At 44.0% G+C, this 17,618-nt stretch overlaps 1 protein-coding gene and 1 non-coding gene across 2 annotated transcripts in view; both read left to right on the plus strand.

Moving 5' to 3' along the window:
* Positions 1 to 17,618, plus strand: part of LOC126473866 (mannose-binding protein C-like) — a 793,976-nt gene that overhangs the window by 276,657 nt on the left and 499,701 nt on the right. The gene's annotated exons all lie outside the window — the stretch shown is intronic.
* On the plus strand, positions 2,747 to 2,819 carry Trnaa-cgc (transfer RNA alanine (anticodon CGC)). Its single transcript has one exon. It is a non-coding gene; the product is annotated as a tRNA-Ala (tRNA).

Here is a 17,618-nt window from a genome sequence, read left to right on the forward strand (position 1 = left end):
CGTATGAATACATAGTTATGACTTACCACTAATTACGTAGCAGAAAGGAACTCTCGGAGTAGACTCGTGGAATGGACTGCAGCCAGTTTAATTCATCAGTTTTTATTGATGAAATCCATGTACTGGATATGTCGCATAATTGAATGGGGACTCACAATTTAATTTTTTATCAACCTTGAGCTTAGAATACGTCACAGCGTCTAAATATTGTGTAACTTCTTGGGTCCAGTAAGTGGTTTATTTCTTTCCCCAAAGATATTTCGACATATGTTTTGTCAGCCAGTTCTCATACATCCTGTATAAACGCCCGAAAACTTTCTTCTTTTACTTACAGTGTTTCGTTTTTTCTTACATTTGCATGTATTTCATCCAAAAAAAAAATGGTTCAAGTGTCTCTGAGCACTATGCGACTTAACTTCTGTGGTCATCAGTCTCCTAGAACTTAGAACTACTTAAACCTAACTAACCTAAGGACATCACACACATCCATGCCCGAGGCAGGATTGGAACCTGCGATCGTAGCGGTCGCTCGGCTCCAGACTGCAGCGCCTAGAACCGCACGGCCACTCCTGCCGGCTGTATTTCATCATTTGTCTCCTAATTTATAGGCGTCTTCATTTTTTTATAGGATCTGAAATTTTTTCACGAGTGTCCTATCTGATATTTTCAGTTCATCTGATTTAAAATTCAAGCTAGACATTCACGTGTTCAGGGGTATTCTTGTTTCACTTCCGTGTCGTAATACGTTATTTTTGTATTTCTTGATACTCTATTGTTGTTGTAACCAGATATCCTTCTATATTCTCTTTCCATTTTCTGTTGATGTTTCAATTTTTATTTTAATCAGTTAAATAATAAATATTTCAAACATTTTTTGTTAGAAGCACCTTTACATTAACAATATACTCTCAGGAAATGTTTGAACGGAGAAAGGATACATTTTTAGAATCGGGATTTGGGCTTGACGAGAAAGAGTGGTTGTAACCTGAAGTTCTTGTTCATGAGGCTAAGTGTCGTAAGTTTCAGACTGTGTGTCGTAAGATGAGTCCCTGACTTCTGCGAAGTGCCTCGTGGCGTAGGAGCATGTGGCGCTGTTGACGGTGATCAACACGTGAGGTGTGCTCGTTACGATCTTAGTGCCCGTTCAAACTGGAGTCAGTGCATACGGGCGGACGGAGCTGGAGCGATTCGCTTCACACTGGACCCTGAGCGCGTCTGTAGCTGTTTCGCAGCAAGCCCTCAGGCGGCGGGTTGTGAGACGCTTGCTACCTATGCTGCGCATCACCGCCTCCTCCACTTCGCACGTAATTTTCGTTACACTCCGACATGTCAGCAACACTGCACTCCCTGTCTACCTTGTCTCCTTCCTCCGCTTCCTTGCCGTTTCCCGTTTCTCTACGGGGTCTGAATTTTTGTATGGATTTGGAATCTATGTACCCCATCTATTTGAGTGCGGAGTAAATCTCATGTTCAAGTGTGGGGACGTTTTGTAAATGTCTGCGTAGCGCGTATGTGAGGCGGTCGTGGGTACCGGCCCCGTAGTTACCTAGCTGGAGGGGGGAAACCGCCTAAAAACCACATGCAGCCCTAGTCGCTAATCCGCGAGGCGGATTCGATCCCGGGCAGGTTCACCTCTCCGAATACCTAGAAGTGACTCGTTCGGCTATACGGGCGGATCATTCTCTCCGTCTGCTGCCTAGTATTTATTAATTGCATTAAATGTCTTCTGCGGGTGTGTACTGAGTCCACTCCGGATTATACAAAGGAAAGGCTGCAAATAATTGTTCGCCTATCAGTGCAATAAAAATGTCTTGGGATTCTTGAGGGTCAAATCGCTGCGATTCCTTGAAGTTCACGAAGGCATGCACTCTCTTTCTTGTACTGGCGAGGTTAGGATTGTTTGCCTTCCGAAACGTCTGTGGCACATTGCGAATCGAAGCGACAAGATACCCGAGAAATTTTTACTGTAGAAAAACGAAATGTTATTTACGGCAGCCTCGGTCGATACCTAACTGCAGATGGTGTTCTTTTTTTGTTAATGATATATCTACTTTGTACGTCTCTGAGAGTCACGGTCTTTTTCTTTCTCGCATTCTTTTTTCTATTTTTCTTGCTGTTGATGTCCACCGAATGGAAGATGGTTTCAGCTTTTTACATAGTTCGTTAAAAGACGACAATGATCACGACATAAAATGGAAAAAAAAAATTCTCTGGAACTTCCAAAAATTTTTCGTGAAGGCAAAGGAAAGATGCTAAATGTAATCGAGAAATAGTTCCTGGATGGAAGCAACTGTTTATTTCCTGTATTTTTTTCACAGTGACTACACATTCTCAGTAAGAAAATTTTCTGGATGACCGTTCTCTAAACATGACGCCAGCAAGTACCAGTTTTATCTACCACGTCACAGCTTAGCTACAGTGGGAACTACTACGAAATCCGCAGTAAGCGGCGCACTGCATCTCTACTGTGACAGGACCCCAAGTGCTCTACCAGTCGGGGAGTCTGCGTGTCAGCAGCGCTATTCACCTTCTTCCTTCCCCAACAGCGCTGTTCTCCACACTCACCAGTCATCTGCGCTGAAAGTACAGTTAAGATAATCCTGCAGCGCAAAGGCAAGCTATCAGTGTATCCAAAAGATAGAAGTTATAAAACTTTGAACGATTCAGTGACCGTGTCAGAATTATATTACAAACAAATAAGCCCTCGGTCACAAATATTAAGTCAAAATTGACCAGGTTTCGACCGAGCGAGGTGGCGCAGTGGTTAGCACACTGGACTCGCATTCGGGAGGACGACGGTTCAATCCCGTCTCCCGCCATCCTGATTTAGGTTTTCCGTGATTTCCCTAAATCACTCCAGGCAAATGCCGGGATGGTTCCTTTGAAAGGGCACGGCCGATTTCCTTCCCAATCCTTCCCTAACCCGAGCTTGCGCTCCGTCTCTAATGACCTCGTTGTCGACGGGACGTTAAACACTAACCACCACCACCACCAGGTTTCGACGCTAATATGAGCGTCGTCTTCAGAATTAAACTGTTCTAAAACATTAGGTACATAATACATTAATAAAATTAAAGTTTGTACTGACTGGAAAGAGATGCAATACTTACAAGTCACATTTTAAAAAATCTAAGCCGGAAAGGCGACATCAATAAGATGACGAGCCGCTAAGGGCTGCTCGTACTTGTGTAAACAAGAGTTGCAACAAGACTCTGCATATCTTTCCAGTCAGTACAAACTTTAATTTTATTAATGTATTATGTACCTAATGTTTAAGAACAGTTACTTTAGTTCTGAAGACGACGCTCATAGTAGCGTCGAAACCTAGTCAATTTTGACTTAATATTTGTGACCGAGGACTTATTTGTTTCTAATATAGACAGAAGTTATACTCAGTCACATGGGGTAAATTACATAACTGGATCTCCTAGCCAACTGTAAAGCACGACACTTTGAACTAGTATGTATGATATCCTCAGGATGAAATGGGCAATTCGGTTACAGTCCTAGTAGATTCTGTTTCATTTCAGTTGCTGTTAGGCACAAGATACTGTAAGCTGAAACTAGTTACAGAACTATGCTCATAGTCCAGCTGCTAGGCTAACTTTCTCTGGGCGGCTTCTGTCTTTTACTCACGGTATAATCCGGATTCTTTCCATTCGCCTTTTTCTAGGAGAACCGACCGTTGACTAAAGCTGTGGTAGCGACACTGATTGTGAAAACTTCAATTACTAGCCAGCCAAAGGCTACTTTTATTACATAAGCAGTTTGCGCCATATTGATGAACCATCGGTAGCCATATGTATTTTTTTTCCTTTTTCGACAACTGGTTTCAAATGTTTAGTAGCACGACACAAGGTATCCTTGCTTGCCAACGGGACTCAGCCTGTAGGAGAAGCTAGAAGAGCGGTATGGGATGTAGTCTTTACCGTCGTACAGGCATAAGCATATGTGCAATCAATGCGAGATTATCGATCCAATCAATTAATGGTTCCCGTCTTCAATACTAAACGCGCTGTGATAACTGCGTAAATCCAGATATCATGCTAGCACTTCGCGAGATTCACCTTTTGCAACACCATACAACAAGTAAGGTAATTTGGGGGAAGCAACATACATGTATGAATAGGTTAATTGATGAGTAACCCGTTGTCAGAGAGCACAAATGGTTCAAATGGCTCTGAGCACTATGGGACTTAACATCTGAGGTCATCAGTCACCTAGAACTTAGAACTGCTTAAACCTAACTAACCTAAGGACATCACACACATCCGTGCCCGAGGCAGGATTCGAACCTGCGACCGTAGGGGTCGCGCGATTCCAGACTGCAGCGCCTAGACCCGCTCGGCCACGCCGGCCGGCTCAGAGAGCACAAGAGACAAGAAGGCACCGACAGCCTACAAAGTGCTTGTTATTACCTCACACTTTGGTAGCAGTTCCAGGAAGGATTGCATCCTAAATAGCAGCCAGTCATCAGGTAAGAACAGTACACCGCCAGGGAGGCTGGAAAGTATGTTTGGAGGTGGAACAAAGTGTTTGCTAGTGAAAGCGCAAGTTTGCGCTGAAATGTAAACAGCGTGACCACTTCCTTTTTTAACGTTTCCACCGTGTTTGAATTGAGTCCGCTTTCGCTCTTGCAGCGTATTTGGCAAGTAACTTCCCCCTTCGGCGTCCAACGCCGCCTTGCCGCATCGCGCCAGGCGCGAGTTCCAGTTCCAGCTTCGCCTACCGCGGTCGGTAAGGTTGTCGACCATCACCTGCATCGTTTACTCTGTTTCGCGCATAGTGCGGCCAGTCGAAGAAAAGACAAGATCTGATTTGTCGAGTCCATGCCACGCCGAGCTGCTGCTCGGGCAAAAGGTGGTCCGACACGATATTCAGGAGGTATACCATGGGTCTTGTCTCCTCCTGTCCTTGTTATTTTAGCACGTCACTGTAGGCGTCCCTTTTACGCTGTGCACTAAAATACTTGTGAAGTGTTTCTCTTCCTACCGTGCGTTGAAGTCTCCACTGACCTTAAGGCCAATGGTTTTCCAGTCCTTCGCCCGTCCTTCACATTATCTTCTCCCAACAGGTACAAGGACGCAGAGGTGGTACGCAGTGAGCTGTAAATCCAGAAGAACTGGTCCCCGGCAGGAATCCTCATCTTGCTGGACCATCCTCATTTTAAAAGGGCCGAGTCAAATAACTTTCGCTGCGAGTTCCGTGTAGAGCTGCCTACGCAGAACGTTAAATTATGTCGTGTCCCGTTAACGGCTTGTCAGACGTCTGCTCACGTTTGTGGCCACTGCACCAGCTGACATGGCAGTTATTTATGTGCCCTGTAACACGCATTTGCTTAACTTTCAAGGACTGCGTGCGAAATAAGTGCGAGGTTGCGCATCGCTCTCAGACTTTGGAAGAGGCATTACCAGTATATCATTCTGCTAATCGACTGGTATATAAAAAGATAGTTCAACAGAAAATATGGAGCACTAAAGCTGCCGTAGAGCGACTGACTACTTAGGCTTTCCTCGTGTCATTGTTCTTAAAATCTAAAACTCCGTCAATGATTCTTTCACAAAACGCAGATATTTTGGCACGTTTTGTGTGGCTAGTGTTTAGTAGATCACTGTCTTTATTAATGGCTCACTTTCCGCACACAGATTCACACACTTCACAGAGTCACGTAATTAATCGCGTGACGTCTTGATTATAATTAATTTTACAATCGTAATTTGTGCGCAATTTCAAGTTTGCTCCTCTATTTCATTTCATTACTTCTCTTTGGCTTCATAAAATTGTATACCTACACTTCGCGCCGAAATGCCGCTTTGGTGGAAAATTGCACACTTCCCCACCTTCCTTGACTTTAATAGCTGACTTTGCCAGAATTTATTAGCAGAGGCGGACATAATTAAAAGAATAAATTAAAACGATTAGCGCAGCGGCTCCTACTCGTTCTAAATGGTGATCGCGGCCACGCTTTCCATGTTTAGCTTTTTGTTACGCAGTTCCTGGAATGTGGTTCCCGCGTCTACAGGCGTTAATATCTCTTCCTTCATCAGTCGCTGTAGTGCAATTCTGAACCAAGAAATCTTTGGATGAACTAAGATTTAGGGATGAAAGAGTTAATTATTTCGATCAGCCTATTAAATGAATTTGTCTCATACGTTGTGAGACCACAAGAGATGAAAATAGGAATGATCAGATTACATAGTTTTCTCAGTCTTTCCATCATTTATACGTGTGTTAGTGTGTTATTCAATATTGCTACCTTTCCAAAAAAAACTACAGCTCTTGCTCACTAAACTTTAGCATCGGTGCTCTAATGTAATTTACTGTTATTTGTCTAAATCTATTCCAACGCATAAGAGAACAGTCTCTCCAACAAGGTCATAGATGTTATTTTCCCAATTTAATACCATATTGATTTCTTGAATTTTAGTTACAGGAGGTTCAATCAGAACTACACATCTGCGCAAAGTTCTTGGAAATTCGAACCGTATGAAGGCTCTCTCTTTTCTTTGCTCAACGGTGCCGTTTTCTATTCATGCTACATGCTTGTTTCAACACACAAAACAAGCGCCTATCCGACAGAAAAATAATTCCGTGTGTAACGAAGGATGCTCATTTAAACAAGTAAATTTCGTGGGTCAAAAGACGACCAATACCTTAATTTTAGATGTATGTAGTAATTTTTTATTAGTAGAATTGATCGAAGGATGTATTTAAACGTAAATCTCTTATTGTCTCAGACTTATTGTAGCACAAGCCACAGGGTTTTTAGGGGCAACAACTTAAGCGCATGCAATCTTTCAAAGTGAGAAGAGCATGTAGGACAAGGTAGTACACTGACAGAAATCAACTTTGATTTCAACATTATTTGTCCCAATTCATTGCCTACATCGCGTAAATCAGGGATTTTACTGCCCTCCTGCGGTACTTTTCACACCATATGCTGCTTTTCTGCATTTCACGGGCAAGTTGGCGGTTGCTTGTTGCTGAATCTTTTCCAACACGATTCAGTACTATCTACTCAAATTATGGTGTGTGAACAAACCTTTCCCTGCGCTATTCCGCGTTCTACCCAATTTCCCGCTCTTCTATCCCCGACGATAAATTTTTTTAAAAAATTAGGTCGACCACTGTTGCGAAACTTTTTCCTGTACATTTCTTCGGATTTGCTGGTAATAGTTCCTACTGCACCCACAAATTAAACGCATGTCTGAGAGTTACTGTGTCGCATAAAACTCCATCTTCAACAACGAATTACGAATTGCGAACTGTGATGCACTCCACTGTGTTCACATAACAGACGCTCCTATATTGTTTTTCACGGATGCACCAACAGCACCGATACGACAGACGGTTGTTTGTAATGGTAGCAAAGCAGTTAAAAACCCCTGCTTCACATACGTTGTTCATTCCACATCTAGGGCTGCTTGAAATATTCATTTCGTTATCTCATAATACTTAAGATCCTCTACACTGAATATGTATAAGACTGCATTAACAACGATCTTTTTAGATGTCAATCGATTAGGAGAGCGATATACTGGTAACGCCTCCTCCAAAGTCTGCACGCGATGCGCAGCCTCTCACCTATTTCTCACGCATAGATGTCAACTGATACGTGGCTACAAACGTGAGCAGGCGCCACACAAGCCGTTAAGAGAACACTGCCTAACATTCTGCATAGGCAGCTGTACTCGATGTTCGCAGATAAATTTACTTCACGCTGTCCTTTTCTGCCAAAGTGTACGGAGTTGCAAGTAGCATAAAGGAGTCCATCAGAAGAATACTTAGGAAGAGCTTTCCATTTACATCATTTTTCCTACAATTACAGCAGATTTCCCAAAAAGCTTGGTTTCAGTCGGAAGGTAGGTGAAGAATTTGGTCACCCTCCGTGCTGTGCCGACCTGGTACCTAGTGACTACCATTTGTTCTTGCGCTTAAGGGCAGTTCGCAGAGCCTATTCGGCCAATGTTAAATAACCCAAGCCTTTATCTCTAGAACCAGTGAGGATAACAATGTGAAATTTTTACAGCTATCTAATTCATGTTATCTGTGTCTGTTGGAGCAGAATTCAGAGATAAGATACAAAATAACCAGGGACATACATTTTTTTAATTATGCCATTTTACTATGAATATTTGTACATGTAAGCTCCTAGATTCGCACCTATTCCAATTGCTATCATGATAATGCTTCTTTAGGTACAGTGTGTTACAATAAAACGGGTCACAAAATTTCACGTATCTATACAAGTAGTTTTTGATGTAAAGGTACATAATGTATAAAAAAAAGCCAGTTTGAGAAAATCGCGATTGAAGTTCAGAATGATAAAAATGCCCTCATATTTTCATTTTAGGGCTCAAAACCACCTAGTAGAATAGTGAGTATCACGTTCTTTGCCACCCTTCTACTGTAAAATCTTGTTCCTTCTGGCTTATCCTGTTTCTTTGGTGGTAAACTCTGCTGCACGCTGTGCCTCGGCATCTCTCGACTTATTTCGTAAAGTATGACAGCCTGGGGTGACGTTAATATCGGCGAGAACTCTGATCCTCGCTACGTCTCCATCAATAAATATTAATATAGCATCACTAACTGCACGTTTCAGTGTATTTAACCCTATGAACAGATTCTCTGACGCTCTTGTCCAGATAATATTACTGGAAGACTCGTTGAAATTCTGAGTCCACCCATGTAGATATTTTAGGAGGAGGTCTGGATGATCTAGGTTCCCATAAACTCGCTTGATGGCTTCCATAACAGCATCAGGACTAGAGTTCTTGAGTTCAAAATACACTCTGAATCTTCAGCCTTCAGGAATTTACACCATGATTCAGATCCAGGTGGGCAAACTGAAAGTATTGGTTTTTTGTCTGTTGAGAGTTTGTCGAATTATGAGACCAAGGCCGCTTTCTTCACGCTTTCTCAATCATTTATGTTATTTCTGATGACCATTACATAGTACTGCTCCAGCTGGTCTACAGGTCCATTAATCAGTCGATCCCTCAGTGGCCTGGCGTGCGACGAGTCTCTTTTGGTTATCTGAGGCATGTGCCCAACCTCTTTTGTAGGTGTCCACTGCATTACAGATTCCTTATCTTCATATTTTCATATTGATTTGATTCAACTGCGTACTTGTAGGCTTTAGAAACGCATATAAAGAGATACATATCCGAAATTAGGTAGTTTCGGAGCTACGCCAATAACATAACAAAATTATTGTTTTGTTAAATGTCAAAAATTCTGATTTTCTTGCTTGTAGACTCGCCTTAAAGAAGTGCCTTGCTGGTCAACGTTGCTAGAAAGATGAAGATGTTAGGACTGGTTTAAAAATCAAGCGACAGCTTTCTGTATGGATGGATTTCAGGAGTTGGTCGTACGACACGGATAAATGCCTTAATAAAAGTGGAAATTATGTTGAAAAGTAGATTAAGGTCCAGAGAAGGGAGAAAGGAAGGTTAGGGTTTAACGGCTCGTGGGGAACGAGTTTATTAGAGACGAAGTACAAGCGCGTAATGGTTCAAGTTTGGGGGAGGAATTCAGCGGTGCCCTTTTAAAGGAACAGTCCCGCAATTTGTCTGGATTGGTTTAGGGAAATTGCGGAAAAACCAAAATGAGAATGCTCGGACGCGGGTTTGAATCGTCGTCCTCCCGAATGCCAGGCCAGTATGGCAACCACTGCGCCACCTCGCTTGGTATTAAGGTCCAGGCTTTCATATAAAATTAGAGTTTTTCCAATACTTTTTTAAAATTTTCTTTGATAACAGTACTTATTGTACGACTGGGCCTTTTACTTTGCGGCAGTAGAAACTAAAGGATCATTATTTCTGTCTTGGGATCGAACAAACTACTAGCTCCAAAAATATTTTCCCGTTTTTCTGAGAGCGCTGTGCACGTTGTACCGCAGTTGCGGTATCGTCCAAAGAAGGCGGTGCTGCAGCAAAGTCGGCAATTTCCATCGATACCACAGAAGTTAACGATACCTCTCTGCATTCAGCACGGATGAATGGGAGGCCAATATACATCCGAGCAATGGTGCCCTTGGCTGCAGTTCGCGATCAGTGATAATGACGACAGCATCGTCTTAGGTAGGGCACCTGTGTATCTCAAGTCTTATAGCGAATTTTAACTGTGAACAGTGTCCCTATGTACTCCAAGTGAAGATTCTTGAAAAATTGTCTGCATCCAGTGATCAGAGACAGTTGCAAATACTTAGAACATTCCTGTGGAAATGGATTATACACACAGCAAAAAAAAGTTTTGCATCACCCCGGTTCCCAGAGCTCCTGAAGATAGACGTTGACTGTGGATATTGTATCACAGTCACAGTCCCTTTGAGTGTTCAGAGATATCACTAAACAGGCTGAAAGATGTAAACAACATTGCATGAGGAGCGCTTATTAGACGGAGGGGGTCCGACAGCCGGTCATTTCCAGTTATTCCACCAGGAAGGAGGAACACGGATCGTGTTGTCTGTAGTTCAGCCATGCCTGGACATCAATACCGAGGTTCGATCGCGTCCGCATTGTTACTTTCTGCCAGGAAGGGCTCTCAACAAGGGAAGTGTCCAGGCATCTCGGAGTGAACCAAAGCGATGTTGTTCGGTCACGGAGCTGATACAGAGAGACAGGAACTGTCGATGTCATGCCTCGCTCAGGTCGCCCAAGGGCTACTACTGCACTTCAAAAATGTATGTGAAATATTATGGGACTCAAGTGCTAAGGTCATCAGTCCCTAGCTTACACACTACTTAACCTAAATTATCCTAAGGACAAACGCACACAACCGTGCCCGAGGGAGGACTCGAACCTCCGCCTGGACCAGCCGCACAGACTGCTGCAGTGTATGACCGCTACCTACGGATTATGCCTCGGAGGAACCATGACAGCAACGCCACCATGTTGAATAGTGCTTTTCGTGCAGGCACAGGACGTCGTGTTGCGACTCAAACTGTGCGCAATGGGCTGAATGACGCGCAACTTCACTCCCGACATCAGTGGCGAGGTCCATCTTTGCAACCACGACACCGTGCAGCGCGGTACAGACGGGCCGAACAACATGCAGAATGGACCGCTCAGGATTGGGATCACGTTCTCTTCACCGATGAGTGTCGCATAAGCCTTCAACCAGACAATCGTCGGAGACGTGTTTGGAGGCAATCCGGTCAGGCTGAATGCCTTACACACACTGTCCAGTGAGTGCAGCAAGGTGGAGGTTCCCTGCTGTTTTGGGGTAGCGTTATGTGGGGCCGACGAACGCCGTTGGTGGTCATGGATGGAGCCGTATCGGCTGTACGATACGCGAATGCCATCTTCCGACCGATAGTGGAGCCATATCGGCAGTATATTGGCGAGGCATTCCTCTTCATGGACGACAATTCGCGCTCCCTACGTGCACGTATTGTGAATGACTTCCTTCAGGATGACGACATCGCTCGACTACAGTTTCGAAAATTTGTGGTAAGGTCTTACGGAGAAAACTGCTGAGGTCATCGGTCCCTAAGCCTACACACTACTTAATCTAGCTTACGCTATGGACAATACACGCACCCAAGGGCGAGGGATGACTCGAACCTCCGACGGGGGGAGCCGCACGGACCGTGACAAGGCGCCTAGACCGCGCGGCTACCCCGCGTGGCTCGACTACAGTGGCCAGCATGTTCTCCAGACATGAACCCTATGAAACATGCCTGGGACAGATTGAAAAGGGCTGTTTATGGACGATATGACCCAGCAACCACTCTGAGGGATCTACGTCGAATCGACGTTGAGGAGTCGAACAATCTAGAAAAAAAATGTTCAGATGTGTGTGAAATCTTATGGGACTTGACTGCTAAGGTCATCAGTCCGTAAGCTTACACACTACTTAACCTAAAGTACCCTAAGGACAAATGCACACACACCCATGCCCGAGGGAGGACTCGAACCTCCGCCGGGACCAGCCGCACAATCCATGACTGCAGCGCCGTAGACCGTTCGGCTAATCCCGCGCGGCGACATTCTGGACCAACAGTGCGTTGATGAACTTGTGGATAGTACGCCACGTCGAATACAGGCTTGCATCAATGGAAGAGGACGTGCTACTGGGTATTAGAGATACCGGTGTTTACAGCAATGTGGACCACCACCTCTGAAGGTCTGGCGGTATGGTGGCACAACACGCAATGTCTGGTTTCATGAGTAATAAAAAGGGTAGAAATTATGTTTATGTTGACCTCTGGTCCAATTTTTCGTACAGGTTCCGGATCTCTCGGAACCAAGGTGATGCAAAACGTTTTTGGTGAGAGTACAAAGTTAAGTAAATCTTTGTATCTGTCTTGAATAAAGTGCTTTAACATTTTACATGTTCTAGTTTCCACTCGTTCTCCTCAGGGAGCAAGTAAGTACTGACGATTGTAGTTTCGTGAGGTTCATCAGTGCTACGCACGCGTGAAGCGAAATGCCGGCGCTGACGGCGGTAACGAGTAAGCGTGCAGCGCTCTGTGGCTGACCCCGGCTCCTAGCACCTCGTCGCTGTCCCGTTACTACGCGGCGCGCAGCGAGGCATAGCACGTGGCGGAGACACGAGACTGCCGCTAGCCCAAGGACGCAGGGGCGAAGGACCTGACGGCAGCCCACAAGTCCGGGACCCGCACAGGGAGCGCCGGTCCACAGGAGCGACACCTCGCTGCACTCTCCGCGCACCGCCAACAGCCGCCTCGCGCGCCGGACAAACTCGTTTTTGGTGTCCCTGCACGCCCGCCAGGTCACAGCGGCTGGGTGTGCCGCGCGGCAGTGGGCGGGTCAGTACCAGCCCAGCATACAGCGACGTGGACCTGCAGACCTGCCCACGGCCCGCCGACGCTGCAGTGTCGTCACCTCCCAAACTCCAGACCAGGGGTCACCAAACTGCGACCCGCGGGCCACATCCGGCCAGCGAGTTCAGTTCATCCTGCCTGGGGTCGATACCTCAATTTGCTTGTGTAACACCCCACCTGTCACTCATCTGGTTTCGGCGTGTGTTCACCCCAGTTAGTTGACTAACAGATCAACAGAGAGTGCAAAACTGCCGCAATATCGGATAACGCAAAAAAGTAATTTGGCCCTGTGACTCCTGATTGAACTGCGGCGGAAGTGTTGACATTAATTGATTCAGAATTGATCACTTTTAATTAAGAAGGGGTGCACATTGATGTTATATTCAGCTATTGAACACCAGATGCAAATGTTGAACAAAAAATTATTTAAGAAAGTGAGTTGGGATTTCAACTACTTGATTGAAAACAAAGGCAGTCGATTAGCACAGATTTATTTTTAACTCTTGACCTTCAATCATCACATTACAACACTCTCCTATCAGGCAGTGGTAATAAATAGCGTTTGCATGGAGTAAAGCGCGATAAATCAAAAGTAATTCCTATCGACTGACCCAGGCGTAATGCGAAGTGCGAGAAGAATTCTACAATACATGGCCCACGAAACCCTCATGGAAACTTTGCCGACGTGATCCAACAAATTAATCAGTGGCCGGAGCAGGCGCAATATCACCGAATTCAACGTGGCGGAGTGGCGTCGTTGTGTGGACGTCAGCCGACCTCGTAGTGCTGCAAGGCTGCACTCGTCTATTCACTCCTAGCTATCTTGCTCAGTACATAGTTGAACCAAAACTTCCTATGTCCATGCTCAATCATTCCATTTGCTAAGTCCTAAACTGCAGAGATGCTCACTCTTTCTCAGGCAAGCTAAGTAAAGAACGCCACGTCTGCACTCTAGGCAAGCTGGGAACAGAAGACTACTACGGGGACTTCTCCCAGTCCGCTCTTCGCCTCGGTGTCCCCTCCAGCAAAATCACTTACGCCAATTGCAGCACAAGTCGCGTTAATTATGCGTCGCTTCCCAGCGCCGACCAATGCCTGCTCTGGGAAGTGTACAAATGCCCAAAAAATTTCCCTTCCTCTCAACTTCCGCTATTTAGCTCCTCCCAGGCCACCCATCAAGGTTAGTGTCTGCACAAACACCAATTTTTCCTGAATTCTGACTCCCAGGAGAGTACTTCAAATTCCTCGGTCCTACGTTCCCATCGGAGGCCGGCGTATTTCATTCTGTCGCTCTTCACCTGATTTACTTCTGACTCAGCCGACTGTGACTTCAGCGTGAAGTTGCTATAGTCACGAAGACGCTTATTTTGGCCTCTGTTGTCCGCTCCACCATAGCTTTGCGTGGCTTTCTCGCATGTTTCACTGAAAACGGGACGACGGACATTTATCAACAGGCGTACAAGTTCTCCGTCTGCTTCCCGGTACACCAGCATGGGGTCAACCACCCACCCACTGTCACTCATCTTAAGACAGCTGAAGGCCGCGCCCCGTTACCGCTTTCTCAGAGTTTGAGCCACCCTAAGCCGCCTATTGTGAGTGTACATCCCTAACGAAATGTATTGGACCTGAACGTGTCAAGAATAGTAGTTGGTAAATAATCAATCTGACCATCGGGGAAGGGTACACAGAAAACACGTTTGGAATCTAGTAGATGCAGTGGTGCGCAACAATTAGCGTCCACAATGTCCTAAAGGCTTCTTTTATTTATTTATTTATATATTTATTTTTCCGTGGGACCAAATTAAGAAGTCTCCATGGTCATGGAACGAGTCAATACATGAAATTATAACACGATATTAGAAACAGATGAAATGAAACATAAAAAAAAACATATTCGGGTGCAAGTCGTAAGTTTAAATAAAGAAAAGCAACAATGTAACACTGGATTTTGCTTAATTTTTTAGCTCTTCCAGGAGCTCCTCGACAGAATAGAAGGAGTGAGCCATGAGGAAACTCTTCAGTTTAGACTTAAAAGAGTTTGGGCTACTGCTAAGATTTTTGAGTTCTTGTGGTAGCATATTGAAAATGGATGCAGCAGAATACTGCACTCCTTTCTGCACAAGATTCAAGGAAGTGCATTCCATGTGCAGATTTGATTTCTGCCTAGTATTAACTGAGTGGAAGCTGCTAACTCTTGGGAATAGGCTAATATTGCTAACAAACGACATTAAAGAAAATATATACTGTGAGGGCAATGTCAGAATTCCCAGACTATTGAATAGGGGTCGACAAGAGGTTCTCGAACTTACACCACATATAGCTCGAACAGCCCGTTTTTGAGCCCAATATACCCTCTTTGAATCAGAAGAATTACCCCATAAAATAATACCATACGACATAAGCGTATGAAAATATGCGAAGTAGACTACTTTTCGTGTTGAAATGTCACTTATTTCAGATACTGTTCTAATGGTAAATAAAGCAGCATTTAGTTTCTGAACAAGATCCTGGACATGGGCTTTCCACAACAGCTTACTATCTATCCGAACGCCTAGGAACTTGAACTGTTCCGTCTCGCTTATAATATGCCCATTCTGTCTGATCAAAATATCGGTTCTTGTTGAATTGTGAGTTAGAAACTGTAAAAACTGAGTCTTACTGTGATTTAGCAACAAATTATTTTCCACAAGCCACGAACTTATTTCATGAACTACATTATTTGTTACTGTTTCAATATTACACACAAGATCCTTCACTATCAAGCTGGTGTCATCAGCAAACAGAAATATTTTTGAATCACCTGTAATACTAGAAGGCATATCATTTACATAAATAAGAAACAGCAGAGGTCTTTAAAAGCTGACCACCCAACACAATTGTATTTTCATTTAATTGTTCGTAGTAAGTAAGTGCAAACGTTTTGCAGAAGACCCACAGGAACTGCTGTACGACGATTGAGACGCCAGAAATCGTATTACGCAGACTGCTGGAATCGAACCCTCGATCTCACGCACGCTAATTCAAAACACCAACTGCACAACACTGCTCCTTTATGCTGACAGAGATAGTTACCGTACAATTGGTTACAGAGTTGCCAAACTACCAATCTTTGGCTTCCATTTTCTGCCCGAAATACGCGCAGGACGAAATTTTGTGAGGGGCATCTTTGTGTTATCAGTATGTGAAAAATCGCGTTGCGAAGTCAGAGTGCGCGAAATTTTCTTTACCCTGTATGTAGCAGTTCCACCGAACCACTGGTGATGCGTAACAATACACTCAGTTTTCATGTTGACTGTTTTTCCATGTACATTGTTGTCTTGTAGTTTATGTTCATAATAAATGCTTGTTTTTTTATGATTGCAGTACCAAATCTTTTTGTATGAAAATTGATATATCTGTCAGTTTTTTATTGGCTTTACGGAATAAAACTGTGAACAGTAAAAAAAGGAAAGGTTTACACGCAGGTTGTTGGGTGACACAGCAGTAGCACTTTGAACAAAAAACCTTTGAACTACAAGTTGCAGAGAATGCCGGACATTTGCTACGCCGGACATTTGCCACACTTGCCCCTTCGCCAGGTAGCGATCCCTCAGGTAAGGGACGCCCTTCCTCGTACTCCTTCTGTCCGCTTTGAAACCGTCGTCTTCACATCTTACTCGATACTACCAGTACGTAAGTGACTTTCTTCTTCGACATCTTGGCGAAATAAAGAGCTTATTTCCGAAATCGAAGTATTTGTAACTTTTGGGGAACGAAAGCAATACCGACGATTATGTCAGTATGTAATTAGTTCTGCCAAGTATAAATATAGATCCCTCTGTCTGCACGGTAGCTTCCTTTCACGCTTACTGATTGCGATGGAAACAGTCCACCGCCATGGGAACAACAAGAAAGCAACGATGTAAAGAGAATTCGAGTATACGCTAATCATTTCTTTTTGACCACTGCATTTGTGCCTACTTTAATTACTACAACTAGTTGCCCAAAAGACAATAAGGAAAGAAGAAATGGGTATGTGAATGTTTGAAAAGAAGAACGACATACTCCATATTAAATTACTCTCTAAAATCCGATATCCCCTGCGGCGAAACATTAGCTAATAAAGTGTAGAGTGACAATGTTCAAAACATGACTGAAAATACGTTCACTAAATTGAGATAAGAACATCTATGATTGACATGTCATCTAAAGTCGACGTACAATTTTAAAATGTTAGAAATAAGGAAATGAAGTAATACAGAATGCTATGCTTGTAACGTACGTTGTTGTCCTACACTGTTTAGCTCTGATATTTACAGGGTCACAGAGAAGGCATCCTAGGTATTGGAGGGAAAAGCCGTAATTGTAATGATCTGCACTACAATAGAAACAAGAAGCACAACTTAAGGAAAAATAATGTAATGTGTGTTCCAGCTCACAAGCGACATTGAAGCAGATAGTTCCTGTGACTTAGTATGGGCACAGGCTATATTCGACAACCGGAATAAATAAATAACTGATTCCTATCACCGACCCCCGGTCTCAGATGAAACAGTTGCTGATGAGTTCAAAGAAAACTTGAGTCTCATCACAAATAGGTACCCTACTCACACATTTATAGTTGGCAGTAACAAAAATACATTTCCAGACCCAATAGATAGACCCTATGGATAGAAAACAACATCCGTAATTGTTCTAAGTGCTTTTTTCGAAATTACTTTGAACAATTAGTTCACTAGGCCATTCAAATTGTAAATGGTTACGATAACAGACTTGACCTCTTAGCCACAAATAATCCTGAGCATCACGACGGATACAGGGATCAGTGAACACACAGTCGTAGCGAGGC

The sequence above is a fragment of the Schistocerca serialis genome, chromosome 4 (genome assembly GCF_023864345.2).
Source record: "Schistocerca serialis cubense isolate TAMUIC-IGC-003099 chromosome 4, iqSchSeri2.2, whole genome shotgun sequence".
Taxonomy (NCBI): Eukaryota; Metazoa; Arthropoda; class Insecta; order Orthoptera; family Acrididae; genus Schistocerca; species Schistocerca serialis.